This window comes from Quercus lobata, chromosome 8 (assembly GCF_001633185.2).
Source record: "Quercus lobata isolate SW786 chromosome 8, ValleyOak3.0 Primary Assembly, whole genome shotgun sequence".
Classification (NCBI taxonomy): domain Eukaryota; kingdom Viridiplantae; phylum Streptophyta; class Magnoliopsida; order Fagales; family Fagaceae; genus Quercus; species Quercus lobata.
Genome location: NC_044911.1, coordinates 8,680,934 through 8,695,684, shown reverse-complemented (window position 1 = coordinate 8,695,684; position 14,751 = coordinate 8,680,934). Strand labels below are relative to the sequence as shown.

General features: G+C 38.7%; 1 long non-coding RNA gene across 6 annotated transcripts; it reads right to left on the bottom strand.

Moving 5' to 3' along the window:
* Nucleotides 1-3,602: 3,602 nt before the first annotated feature.
* Nucleotides 3,603-14,361, bottom strand: LOC115955136. Of its 6 annotated transcripts, XR_004084041.1 has the most exons (8): nucleotides 14,206-14,361; nucleotides 13,841-13,995; nucleotides 13,613-13,716; nucleotides 13,121-13,205; nucleotides 11,874-12,082; nucleotides 5,480-5,593; nucleotides 5,335-5,385; nucleotides 4,617-4,999 (listed from the first exon to the last, which is right to left on the bottom strand). It is a non-coding gene; the product is annotated as an uncharacterized LOC115955136 (long non-coding RNA). The 6 variants fall into 6 exon arrangements; XR_004084045.1 differs by lacking the exons at nucleotides 4,617-4,999; nucleotides 13,121-13,205 and adding an exon at nucleotides 3,603-3,954 and having other exon boundaries at nucleotides 14,206-14,357; XR_004084043.1 differs by lacking the exon at nucleotides 13,121-13,205 and having other exon boundaries at nucleotides 5,335-5,406; nucleotides 14,206-14,359.
* Nucleotides 14,362-14,751: the final 390 nt, after the last annotated feature.

Sequence of the window (14,751 nt, the reverse complement as noted above, 5' to 3'; positions counted from 1 at the left end):
CAGAGGAGGATTATAAAAGTATCCTAATCCGATATAGGGAGGCCAAATGTGAGATAGAAACACTGAATGGTGAGCTGTCCGAAACTTACACAAAAGTGAGATTTCTTGAGTAAGAGGTTGTGTAAGTAAATGCTAAAATAGAGAGGGTCACCACCAAGAAGCTAGATGATGTTATTTCATCTCAAAAGAGTTTTTCAGACAAATCCGGATTGGGATATACCGGAGGAAGTAACTCATTTGGAACTGTCACTAAAGAAGTGAAGTTTGTAAAGGTTAAAGATCCAGTTGTAGTTGACCTTACTGCTGAGAAGCTCAAGATGGAGGAGAAGAAGAATGTGGAGAACCAACGGTTGTTGAATCCCTGCAATCAGTATGTGGGTAGGTCTGAATCTCGTGCCAAGTCTCGTCCACGACCACAAAGAGGTCCTAGATCAACTTATGTGTGTCATCATTGCGGACTTCAAGGGCATACTCGACCAAATTGCCAAAAGTTGAGAGTAAAGAATAGTGCAACTCCTCAAAGTCACGAGGACCTAGAAATGATAGAAGAAATTGGGCAGGTGAACAATCTAGAGATCAAAATGGTGATCCCGGAATGATGAACGTGATGAATATGATTGGTGTATTCACCAACTGCTTGGAAAGCTTCTCACGAAGGTTTGAAAGCCCTAACTCCCGTACCCAATCCTATAAGGAAATCACCCCAAACGCAAGTGACGTGTGGGTGAAAAAGGGTACTCATGCATAAGCATTACAACATGTCCATGCATTAATACTTCCTATGCTTGCGGCGATGTTTGTTTGTTTGCCTGTTGTTTTTGCTGATGGTTGTTTGCTTGTCTACTTGTGCATACTTTTGATTTTGTTTCTTTTTGTTTTTGATCAATTTTTTTCTTCTAGTGTCAAAAATCTAAAAATCACATAAAAATTAGAAAATCAAAATGTTTGATTGACATTGTTGAGTTTTTGTCTCAAAACCTGTTTTGCCTTGTACCTTTGTGCTAATGGCTTTGTGCATTATCGAGCATTGCTTGTTTCTTTGCACTCATATCACTGTGGGAGAAATCTTGAAATCTATGTGATTGTTGTAAATAGATCTTCAAACTTGTCATGAATGATTAGTGAATGGTTATGTTGATCTTGAGACTTGCATAGACTTGTGTATATATATCTTCCCACTCTTTATTTTTGTTTTTGCTAAGAAGAGCTCACCAAATGTAAATCTCCAAATGAAAAGGGAAATTGAGCTGCAAAAGCCTGTCGCACATTCTAGTATTCGACTAGGAAAAAGGGTAAGCGACCTTATATTAAAGTGAATGTTTATTCAAAAAGCCAAAGGCTAGATCTTTAAAGTGAAATATCAAATATCACTCTCACAATGAGAGGTGATTGTCTCAAAAGATCAAAATGATAATATGTTATGTTTGAAAGTGGAGTCAAATGTAAAGCTCCAAGATATGTTATCAAGTTTTGTGGGAGGTCATATATACATATTTCTATAATTGAGATGGATCACTTGATCTAGTGCTAATTGTGTATGCCTTGGTTGAATTGATCATTGAAGTTTCACATTAGACTAAGGACTATCTCATTGTTGATATCCACACACAACACACAAGTTTATGTTCAATAAATGCCATATTCATTTGTGTGATTGTACTTGATGAAATGTGTTTTCACATGCTCAATCTTTGTTAATTCAAGCACAAAAATATTTTTGAGTGTTTTAGGTGTTTGAGCCATTCCCACCCTTCTGCCAAACATAAAGTACTCAAACCTGAGACAGGCAAACCTTAGTCGGACGAGTTTGAACTTGCAGAGAATTCTGCGGGGCTACAAGAAGCTTGTGCATTTGGATGTCAGGGACAATTTAGGTTTTGAATGTGATGACAAGTTACTGAAGCTTGGTTCACATATTAGTAGTTTCCAAATTTTCAAAGATGATGATGCATACATTGTGGGATTCATTGGTGAAGTCGAAATTTATGCTGGTTTTGAAGAAAATGCATCAGAGACCTGACAGTTTCTAACACTAAACAAGAAAGAAGATGATAGGATGAAGAATAGAGCAGGAGGTTGACAGAGAGAGAGAGAGAGAGAGAGAGAGAGAGAGAGAGAATATGATGCTGAATTCTCATTAATTATTATTCTGTCCAGAGAACTCCTTATACACCAGAGGAGTAGGATTAATTACAGAAATATATACTAACAAAATTGATGTATATACAACAGATTAACCAGATTCTTCCAAACGACTCTTAACAACTAACTGCCTAACATGTTCTACAATAGAAAGCTACAGGTAGCTGAGAGAATTTTATCTATTACAAAATTGACTTGATTTTAAAATTTGAGAAACAAAAATGAAAATACCCCATTATTGGAGGACCAAAAGTGTAGTTTGGCCTTCATTTTTCCTCCTTTTTTATTTTACTAAGACATACATAAGTTTTGAAATGTAGGAGTTGCAAATGGTTTCCAAGGGTCAAATGCCACAAGAAACATTGTAGTCGAATTTTAACAAAGAAAAAAAAAAAAAAAAAACCTCAGGATATCGAAGCCCATCAAGGCAGTTTTTGTTCTCTCTTCCTACAATAATATGCACCAGTAGAAATAATGAGACACAGTCAAGAAAAGAATTAATGTGTCTGTTAGTGTAGTCGGTCCATTAATTAACTCATTAAAATAAATTTCTTTATTGATGAACCAAACCCTTAATCCCCAACACTTGACTCGCAAGAGAAATGGTCTGGTACCAATGCTCTCCGGCCCAGGCAACTGGGGGCTGGGGGCTGGGCCTGAGAATTCAAGGGACATAGCTCTAAAAGGAAACAAGCTCTATTGAAGTCCAACATAGCTGGGGTCCAGCCGAGAAGGGCATAATGCCACCCTAGGTGGCAATAAGCACTCCAAAACTCAAGTTAGCAGCTAATTTTGGAAAGAAAAAAATGAAGAGAAGAAATTGAGAGTTATGGCCTACCTCCTGAGAGGTATTTATATCTTTAACACCACGTGTGACATGGTAGGGAGCATTATTGCTCTACAAGGCTACTTTTGGCTAATGAGACAGCCTCCTAATGGGATAATTTGATGGAACGAGGTAGGCCGGCCATAACCAGTGTAGCTTGTGACTCTGCCTCCAACCAGTATGATACACACTATCTTAAGCTAGTCTTGATGCATAGAGCCTGAGCGGCCTTGTCTTTGATGAATTTCCCCTTTTACCCTAATGTTTATTTGGTTGCCTCCCACAATAGTTTTCCAAAAGTGGGCCGGTCAAAAGACAATGGCACACAAAAGTGATCAAAGTGGCTGGTCCTTGATCTCCTTAGAGGATACGTTTTTTTACTCTACTAGGATAAAAAATAATCAACTTGGACTTCAGTCAGAATCTGAGTTAGATGCAAGTGATTGAAATTGATGTGACAGGCCTGTAGTTGATTCGGGTCTGGCCCTTCACAACCGCAGGCCTACTAGGTAAATCGGTTTGATTTTTTAATCGTTTTCACATAGCTTCTTATTCCAAAATGAAGAAAGAAAAAAAAAAAAAAAAAAAAAAAGACTATTGCACCAAATAGTTTCTTATTCCTTCCGCATTTTTATCTGAGATGTGAACTTGCCATTACCTCTTCCTAGTGCACCAAATGTTACAAATTTCATGTACAAGCATCTCTTATACAATAGTGATGACAAAACTTATTTAACACTCGAAAACACTACATTTACAATTCTAATTTTGTAGGCACAGCATCGAAGTGTATTTCATTTACATAACAGCATATAAGTATTGTTTTGTGGAGACCAGATCGCTGTGAACTATAACCGTTGAATCTGTGCAGACAATTTCAGCATCCGAAGTGTAAAACCATGAAGGATTGGCAGAGGAACTCCTCTTATTAGGTGTAAGTTCACATATGGCAAGAAAACGGTTTTAAGGATAGTTGACATTACTGGCTGCAAAGATTAACACTGAATGAGACTTATCGCAAGAAAGTAATGTCCCTTTATTCTATTAAGAGAATGCAATAGACAAGAGGAACTAAATAGATTGTTGTCTCAAATATTTATATTATATCATATATCTTACAATAAACATGATATTCAAAGTATAATTTGGCCAAAAAAATAGAAGTTTCCCAGAACCTACTTTAAACCTCCTTTCCACCGTCAAGTTCATCAATGGGCCATGGGTGCAGAAGTGCTCACAAGTGATTATTACCGAATGAACAACCAAGACTATGAGATCCAGAACTTTGCATCTTTTAGCTCATTGACTCAAACTCCTCGACCACCAAATATAGGAGAGAATTTCGCACACATATACTTACACTACAAGAAACTTGGCTATTTTCAACGGTTGAAACCGTTGAAAAAAGTGTTAAAAACCGTTGAAAAAAATATTTTCAACGGTTGGAATGACCGTAGAGAATCGTTATTAAAAACCGTATCGAGAACATTTTTCTACGGCCTATGCAATTGTTGAAAAAAGTATTACACATTTATCAACGGTTAATAACCGTCGAAATATATACACATAAATGTAGATTAAAGTATGCTTATTACTTTTATCCACAAGCACCCAACCGCTGAAATAAGTATTTTCTTGTTAAAAAAAAAAAAAAAAATTGGATGCACTCTTTCACATTAATCAAAATTTAATAACTTGAAACAAACTGTAAAAATCAATACAACTCAACTACTCTGCATACAGCCCTTTACACTCTTAAATTTACATTGTTCATCTACCTTTCAAAATAGAAGATTCTTGTAACCTTTAACCTTCAAGACCAATTCATTGGAAATTTTAAAAACATAGTGACTCACATCTGCCATCCAGACATCTATAGCCGGGTTCTCTTCAATGTGCATGAGATCCCATTAATCGCTAAGTTCTTTTGATGCTTGCAAAAAGTGCCGTCCATTAGGCATTGTTATAAGTGCCAAACTTGAATAAAAAGCCAAATAAGGGTAGTTCATTTTAGGAAGAAAATGCACCTACCTAAAAAAAAATAAAAAAATAAAACCAGCACAAAAAAAGTCACATATTAGCAATTTACAAATGTATAGATGCAACCTTGGTAAGTGAAAGTGAATGATTGGACTGAACTACTAACATTTTAAAGGAGGTAATTTATTCTATTAACATTTCCAAAATTCAAATTCAAATTCAAATAAGAAAACACTTATAATTGAATAAACTCATTTCTTAAAATTAAAACTGACCATATCAGAACTAGCTAAAACTAAAAGAAATGCAATAAACAAAAACAAATAACTGTGCACATGCTATAAATAGAAACTAAACGTAACTGATTTGGAACAAAGTTTGGGTACCTTATTTCATAACTGATTTGGAACAAAGTGTGTGTCTCTTGTGGATCACTCCTACAAAAAAAGTCAAAAATACTTTGAGAGACTTAAGCTTGGCTTGTTTAATAGTCAAGAGGAAATACATAATTAAAACAATATTTAAACTCACATTCTTGTTTAACCTCCTACAAAATGAGATGATTGCATTCCATGAATCACAAGAGCACATCTGTAATGCAAGCCATTGTCTACTAAAGTGGCCTCCATACACATCTTGTAAGCACTAAGCAGTGGAGAGTAGAGGTTTTTAGCAGGGGGCACAAAACATACAGTTTGTTCAGTTACATTCCACATGTTGTTTATGAAATAAGGTACCCAAAGAAAAATAGTATTTTACAAAGTCATCATCCAAGAAGACCCATATGCAGGTTTCGAATCTTTAATAATATGATACATAGATATTTTCAACCTAAAAGAAAAGCAAATTCTTTTCTTTTTCCTTTCTTACCTGGACTTTTTGAGGGAATATTTGAAGAAGCGGTTCAGAAAATTCTTCAGTTAGCCTCCTGGCTTTACCAGGAGTAGCTTTAAGCCTTAATGCCCAGATCATCTTGCCATCTTCACTTCCTTTATTATTTTTTTTTTTTTTTGGGGGGGGGGGGGGGGGGTGAAGAGACCTAGGTTATGAATTTTGATGCAAGCCTAAATATTGTATTATTAATCATACAATAGAAATGCTCTTAGAATATCCATTAACTGTTTCTCTCCACTAGAGAACGTGGGTCTTCCCTCTTCTCCTAGGGTGTAGAATTTGCAGTCCCTTCTTGGAAGGTGCAGTAGTACCTCTGGGTAACAAGTTTACCTGTGAGGCTTTGTGGGTTCTTTTTCGTGGGTTACAGGGAAACACGATACTTTTTTTTAGGATTTATCAACTGGGAAACCATGGAAGACCTAACAAAATCCTGGAGTTGCCTTACACTTTCAGAAAACGAAGGTTCCAGCCTTCGCTTGACGGAAGAACAGGCAGAGATAGAACACGTTTTGGCTGTGAAATTTTTAACTAAGCGTGCTCTTAATATTGATGCTATTGCAAAAACCTTCACACCTTTATGGAGAGCAAAAAACGGGTTCAAGATACAGAAAGAAGCGGACCAAGTAGTTCTTTTTACCTTCGACGATGCAAGCGAGGTGGACAAGATCGTAGCAGCAGAGCCTTGGAGTTTTGACAAGCACTTAATGGTGATGCAAACCTACGATAAGGAGATAGACCTGGCTGAGATGGAGTTCAAGTGGGCTACTTTTTGGGTGCAGATACATGATCTCCCAATCCGTTTCAGAAGCAGACGAGTGGCAGAGAAGATCTGTGAGGACATTGGAAAGGTGAATGCGATGTCGGATGAAAACAAATCGGAAGGGGATGGTTTTGTTAGAATTAGAGTCACCATTGATGTATCAAAGCCTTTGTGCCGTGGAAGAGTGATTTCTCTGGATAGCGGTAAGGAACTTTGGGTGTCTTTTAAATACGAAAGACTCCCGAACATTTGTTACCGATGTGGCTGCCTTACGCACGATGACAGGGACTGTGATCAATGGGCTGAACCGGAAGGAAGTGAGTCAAAGGATTCTCAACAGTTTGGGTCATGGATTCGTGCGCCACCTTTTTTTCCATCCAGGAAAAACGTTGTTAAGGTTCCGGGCTTTTACACTCGACCAGCAAAGGACCCTTCCTCTTCTCCACCACCGCCAGCGGGGAAGCCACCAGTAGTAGTTGTTCGTACAGGGAAGCCGGCACCGGTGGTTATTAGATCAGAAACGGAAAGCACAGATAACGGGATGCAGGGGAACACGGAAGCGGATTCTCAGGAAGATACTTTGCTTGATTCACGGTCAAATTCCTATAATTCAGGGATATTAAAGAATTTAAACTTGAAGATGCCAGCTGTGGGGGAGATACGTTCAGCTGAGGAGATATTTGAGGAAAGGATTAATGAGATTGATAAAGAGCTGAATAGGTTTGACCCAACAATAAATACTGCTGCCAAAAATATAAAAGTCATAGAATCACACTCACTTTCTGAAGACCAATCCGTGTACACTCAAACTTCACGTGCACAACAACATATTTTCTCAAGTCCATTAATTGGGACACCACGACCAACTATGGACGAAAACTCAGTGCATAAAATACAAAGGGTGGCAACGTGGAAAAGATTAAACAGAACGGAGATGGGGGTAGACGTTGATATGGAGGACGTCGTAGGGGAAAAAAGGAGGGGGGAGAGTAGTGATGACCAATCTGAGTTACTTAAGAAAAGAAAGGTTTCTCAGGGGGGTAAGGATACCAAATTAATATTGGCGGAGGCTGGTTCCCAGCCCTGCCAGAACCAATGAGTATTTTATGTTGGAATTGTCGGGGGCTTGGGAACCAACGAACAGAAAATCAGCTTGCAGAGATGGTGTGGGCAAAAGATCCCTCCGTTGTGTTTTTAGCCGAAACATGGACGGATGAAGCTAGGCTAATGTGGGTGAAAGAACGTTTGAAGATGAAGAATAAATTTGTGGCTCCTAGAAGAAATAAAATGGGTTGTTTGGTGATCTTTTGGAAAGAGGAGTTTGATTTAACTGTGGAGACCTATTCGGAGTATCACATTGATTGTATAGTAAACAAGAATAAGGATGGGGAATGGCGTTTTACAGGTTTTTATGGGGAACCGGATACTCAAAAGAGGCATGAAGCATGGGGGAGGTTGAGAAGTTTGAAAGTAAGAAGCAAGGCGCCGTGGTTGTGTGCGGGTGACTTCAATGAAATAACTAAGCAATCAGAAAAAATTGGGGGTAGAGCACGACCACATAGACAGATGCAAGGGTTTAGAGATGTTCTGGATGAATGCAGTTTTATGGACTTGGGTTTTGTCGGACCTACTTTCACTTGGCACAAACATTTTGAGAACTATACAGTCTGGGAGAGGTTGGACCGGGCCGTGGCGACCAATGATTGGTTCTCAATGTTCCCAGATACAAAAGTGTACCATTTAGACACAACGGCCTCAGATCATAAAGCCTTACTAATTCGGCCTGAAGGCATGGAGTGTAATCAGCAAAAACCTTTCAGGTTTGAGCAGATGTGGATGGCCGAGCAAGGATGTGGCGCAACCATTGAAGCGGTGTGGAAGAAGGATTTTGAAGTTAATGTTGGTAATAGGGTGATCAAAAAAATTCAGAATTGTGGTGAAGCACTTTTGAAGTGGAGTAAGACAAGTTTTGGGAGTGTAAGGCGTGAACGAAGGGAAAAGAAAAAATTATTATCCAAAGCTGAATTGGCAGCAAGCAGAGGAGGAGATGTGGCACGGGTGAGAAGGCTTGAACATGAAGTTAATGTACTTTTGGACCGTGAGGCTCAAATGTGGTCCCAACGGTCTAAAATACAGTGGCTCAGAGATGGTGACAGGAATACCCGGTATTTTCATAGTAAAGCATCGGTAAGGCGACGGAGAAACTACATCAGAGGTCTATATAATAGAGAGGGCAGATGGTGCACTGATCGGAGTAGTTTGGTGGACACGGTGGTGGAATTTTATCAAGACTTATTTACCTCCTCAAATCCGACCAGCTTTGAGACAATTTTGGAGCAAATCCCACATGTAGTTACAGAGGAGATGAACTCAGAATTGATGGGGGAATTCACAGCACAAGAGGTAGAGGTGGCCATCAAACAAATGGCACCACTAAAGTCACCTGGTCCTGACGGTATGGCTCCAATTTTTTATCAAAATTATTGGTCTTTGGTTGGTAATGATGTTACAGATGCTATACTTATGTATTTGAATACGGGTACTTTTCCACCCTCACTTGGTCATTCTTTTATTACTTTAATTCCTAAAGTAAAAAACCCGGAATACATTTCACAATATCGACCTATTTCCCTTAGTAATGTCCTTTATAGGGTATACTCTAAGGTTCTAGCAAATAGGTTGAAAAAGGTGCTGCCTACTATTGTGTCTGAGCATCAAAGCGCTTTTATGACTGACCGACTGATTTCTGATAATATCATGGTTGCCTTTGAAACTTTGCATTATATGAGAAATCATAGCACAGGAAGTACAGGCTTTATGGCACTCAAATTGGACATGAGTAAAGCCTATGATAGGGTTGAATGGTTGTACATGGAGAATCTGATGAAAAAAATGGGGTTTTGTGAGGCTTGGGTGAAGCTTATGATGGGATGCATATCCACAGCCACTTATTCGATCTTGATAAATGGGGAGCCACAAGGAAACATTGTTCCAACTAGGGGGCTTCGTCAGGGAGACCCTTTTTCCCCATATCTTTTTCTTCTATGCACTGAGGGCTTTCATGGGTTGTTGAAAAAAGCCGAAGAAATGGGAGAAATTAAAGGAGTCTCTATTTCTCGTAATGGTCCTAAACTAACCCATCTCCTTTTTGCAGATGATAGTCTTATTTTTTGCAGGGCACAAGATAATGATTGTCAAAAGTTGTTGGAGATTTTAAATACATATGAGAGTGCTTCAGGGCAGCAGATAAACAGAGAAAAGACCACTCTCTTCTTCAGCAAGTCCACATCCTCAGCTAGGCAAGAATCTATAAAGCAAGCTTTAGGAGTTCCGGTGGTCCAACAATATGAGAAGTACTTGGGGTTGCCATCTTTTATAGGAAGGAAGAAAAGGGAGAGTTTTGACAACATAAAGCAAAGGGTGTGGAAAAAGTTGCAAGGATGGGAAGGGAAGTTGCTCTCACAAGCGGGAAGGGAGGTTTTAATCAAGGCGGTTGCTCAGGCACTTCCTACCTACACGATGTCATGCTTCAAATTGCCAATCGGTTTATGTCATGAAATTGAGGCCCTCATCAAAAAGTTCTATTGGGGTCAAAGGGGAGAAGGCCGAAAGGTCCATTGGATTAAATGGGAAGAGCTTTGTAAACCTAAATCCCAAGGTGGAATGGGGTTTAAGGATTTATCAATGTTCAATGATGCATTATTGGCGAAACAAACGTGGCGGCTCTTGCATGATAAAACATCCTTGTTCTATAGGGTGTTTAAGTCGAAATTCTTTCCTTCATGTACAATCATGGAGGCAGCCACCTCGAGTTCAGCTTCATATGCATGGCGGAGCTTAATAAGAGGCAGAGAAGTCATAAAAAAAGGAGCAATTTGGCGGATAGGAGATGGACATTCTGTAGACATATGGGCAGATAGATGGTTGCCGAGGAAACACTCTCCCAGGGTATTATCACCTCGGCCTGAGACACTAGGGGAGTCAAAAGTGAGTTTCTTGATAGATGGGGAGCAGAGGCAATGGAAAACAGAGGTGTTGGAGAACACGTTGCCCAGTTTTGAAGTGGAGATCATAAGAACAATCCCCTTGTGTCGCACTAATCAGCCTGATGTACTCACATGGCCCTATAATCCTAATGGAGAATATTCCGTGAAATCCGGGTATCAATTTTTGCAAAAGGAATTCCAGAATGCACAACCTGGACAATCGGATACGTCAGGATTAAGTCCTCTATGGCAAGCCATTTGGAAGCTACCTGTGCCAAGCAAAGTGAAGAATTTGGTCTGGCGGGCAACCAAAAACTCCTTGCCTTCTAAGGACAATCTGGTTCGGCGAAAGATCATTCAAGATGCAGGATGTGAAGCTTGCAGAGAGCACACTGAAGACGTGAAGCATGCTCTCTACAGTTGCCCGAAGCTTGAGGAACTTTGGAAAAAAATGCCGTTATGGTACCACGAAGAATTGAGAAGAACCGTGTCTTTCGTTGACCTTATAGGGACAGTCTTTGCAGAAAATAGAGAACCAGCGCTGTTTGCCATGGTGCTCTGGGCATTATGGAACCGGAGAAACAACCTTAGACTGGGTAAAAAGGCAGAAAATTTGGACCAATTATTGCAGTGAGCCCGGGAAAGGGTGAGTGAATTTTCACAACACAATACGGCAAGAGGAGCGACAGGGGGAACTCAAACAGAAAGATGGCAACCTCCAGGTCCTGGTCAGTACAAGGTGAACGTGGATGGAGCTCTTTTTACTGCAGAAAATACAGCTGGTTTGGGTGTGGTTATCAGGAACGAGCATGGGCAGGTAATGGTTTCTCTATCGGAACGCATTCCGCTGCCCTCAACGGTGATAGAAGTGGAAGTGTTGGCTGCTCGACGAGGCATGGAGTTAGCAGTGGAAACGGGCTTCAGAAATATTGTGCTGGAAAGTGATTCTCAGATACTCATTAAAGCACTAAGGGAAGATTCCTACTCTTTAGCTAGTTTTGGTCACTTAGTGAAGGATATTCAGGCCATAGCCTCTTATTTATCATCGAGTAACTTTAATCATGTAAGGAGGCAATGTAACGGTCTAGCTCATTCTTTAGCAAGGCGAGCTAAGAACCTATCTCAATCTAACGTCTGGATGGAAGATGTACCACCAGATATTTCATCTGTTTTACAGGCTGATCTATTTAGCCTTCTTTAATATAAAGCTTCGTTTATTGATTCTCAAAAAAAAAAAAAAAAAATCATACAATAGAGAACTAAAGCAAAAAGAAGATGATGGCACCTTCCCTTTTAGAGAGATCTCTCTCTCTCCAGGCAAGAAGTTCATTTTCAATGGCAGCAGATTCCTCTGGCTTCCAACCAGATAACCCTAACTGATGAATGCCAACAACAAGTGCACCAAGAGGATCATTCCAAGAGTTTATATTCCTAGCTTCCACACTCTTTGCCAGCCAATGAGCCCATCCCACAGTTTCAAGCACATTGAGGAATCTATTCAAATCAATGAGTGTCAGCAAGGCTTTTAATCCAGGAAGTATTGATTAACAAAGATAAGATGATAAATTTTTTGTGACAATTTATAGTGATATAGTACATGGGTTTTAATTACTACTCCAGTCATGGCATTCCTTTGCCAGCTTAAACACTTGATGCACATGTATCTGTGTTTATATGTCTCATATTCTGACCAAATATATTTTAACTGTATTTAAATTTCAAATTAAATAATAAATAAATAACAGATCAATGGCAATGTTTTCTGAAGAACTACTTGATTCAACAGCATCCAAATTCTGAAAAAAAAAAAAAAAATTTGCCACTTAAGATCAGATGCCAAAAAACTATAACTAATTAACCCTTAACAAAATGGATATATTGATATAAAATCAGCTCAAAAATAAAGGTACGTGTTGTTTTTGGGAGGGGGTGGGGGAGATCAGACAAGTACTATTAAGTAGAAAAAGTGGAAAGCACAACTTTGTGCTTGCTTTGATGACCATTGCTCATGATTTCTTCCTTTTACTCTTTTTTTTTTTTTTTTTTTTTTTTTTGGTGGTTTAAAACTGATGACTTTGTAGAATAGTAAATTAGACTACTATAGTTACATATATAAGCAGAAAGATTATCTTCCCCTTGGTCTTGTCTCCCCTGCTAGAATATTTCTGGAGATATTTCTCAGAAACTAAGTAACAGAGCAAGCATGAATGCATAAAAAGATCTAAAAATCCAAATTAAAATCATATTTATACCTAGAATAATTATGACTAGATGTTCAAAACAATATAAGTTGTGCTTCAATTGCACTTCACATGTTGGTGCTACACATGAAGATTTCTAAGTTGACAAAACTGAAAATCGTTCTACATATAGCAACTTGACTCTTATCCTTGGCTGCATTAGCTATTGAGTTTACAATCAAGATGTAGGTAGCAACACCTTGTATGTTCAGATTCACATCTCAGTTTCTGGCTATAAAAATACATGACCTCAACAGATGGAAATTAAGAAGATCTAAAAATGAAGATCCACCTTTTTGCACTCCAAAAACAATGTCAGAGCAGGAAGGCCACGCTCATCCATTGATTCACTGATTGATTCTAGTTGTTCGGCAAGGCTGCAAAAAGCTCAGTCATAAATGGATGACTAACCAACCAATTTAGAATGTTGCAATTACATTCAAAGCACAAACTTTATATTGGAGTACTCTCCAGCTCAAAATTTTTGAACTTGGAAGTTGGGACAAGTCATATAATTATACCAACGTAAACTGTTAAGGCTTTTCTCCTTGTTCTTCTTTTCTTATCCAAATTCTTTGGCTTTGGTATTGGTAAGACCATTTATAGAACTACCTATGCTAGAGTTGTTGATTATGTTTAAATATATTGACAGCTACAACGCACATTCAAGAAATGAAAACTAAAACAAGCTAATACCCACATAAATGCAATCACAACATCAAAACCCACTTCATGTGAATATGGCAAAGAGACATCACACAAATTAAAAGGCAAATGAACTTACCAAGCACTTGTAATTTGAACTCACACACGTTCTAGCTTTCAATCCCACAAATAGTGAAATTTGAACTCTCCTTGACCATTCATTGAGTTGAAATCCCAATGCACCTGCAATCACATTGAAAGCACGCAATACACAAAACCACAAATTCAATTTTTACATAGCGTTTCAAATTAATCAAAATTTTGTGAGCAACCAAACAAGATAATTGAAAAGAATAATAAAGCTTACATTCCAATAGTATCGCCGCTTGGAACAGAGGCTTGGAACATGCCTTTGTTGTTGAACAAATCGACTTCAACGGTAGGAATTCCTCTGCTATCGAGGATCTGCCTCGCTTTAATCTTCGTGATCACCGAAGGAACCGATTTCCTCATATGATGAGACTGCTGATTCACAACCACAATGTAAAATCACATAAACTACATAATAGAATCATTCACTATAAAACTTTGACCAGAATTGAAGATCTCAACTAAATTAAGCTTAAAAGAATTCATATTATTTGTTTTTTTCTTGCATTTTCTCGGGAACCAAACAGACGCGAAAGAAACACACAGAGAGAGAGCGAGAGAGAGAGAGAGAGAGAGGATTACGATTAAGATGACGGGAGTTTTGGCCCTAACGGCGGCATTAACGGCGTCTTCAATTTTCCGAGAGAGCATGTGCTTTTCCAGGTACTGTTGCACCTGACCCTTGTACAGTGGGATTTTTATCTCAGGTTAAATAATAATAATAAAATTGTAAAGAAAATTTTGTTCACTTTTTGGCTTTCTATTTCTCTTTGAGAAGTCATGTTTTTAGTGTTGGATTAATTTAGTGACAAAGTTATTTGTAATGTTTTTATTGTTAATGTTCTTTTTCTTGCATTTACATGTTACTTGGGGTAGAGTACTTTGAGCCTTTCCTTGAAGATTAGAAGCAACATTAGATAGAGATTTCGTGGCCTAGAGGTGACCGTCTCATGACCTAGTTTGCCTGCGAAATCCAAGTGGTAGGGTTTTGGCTGAGATTGCAATTGTGCACCTCGCGACCATCTCGTGACCTTAAGGGGCGACCAGGTCGCGACTCGCGAGTTGCACAATCTCTATATTCTGCATTGAACCTATTTGCTGTTCATTTACCAACACACACAAATAGCT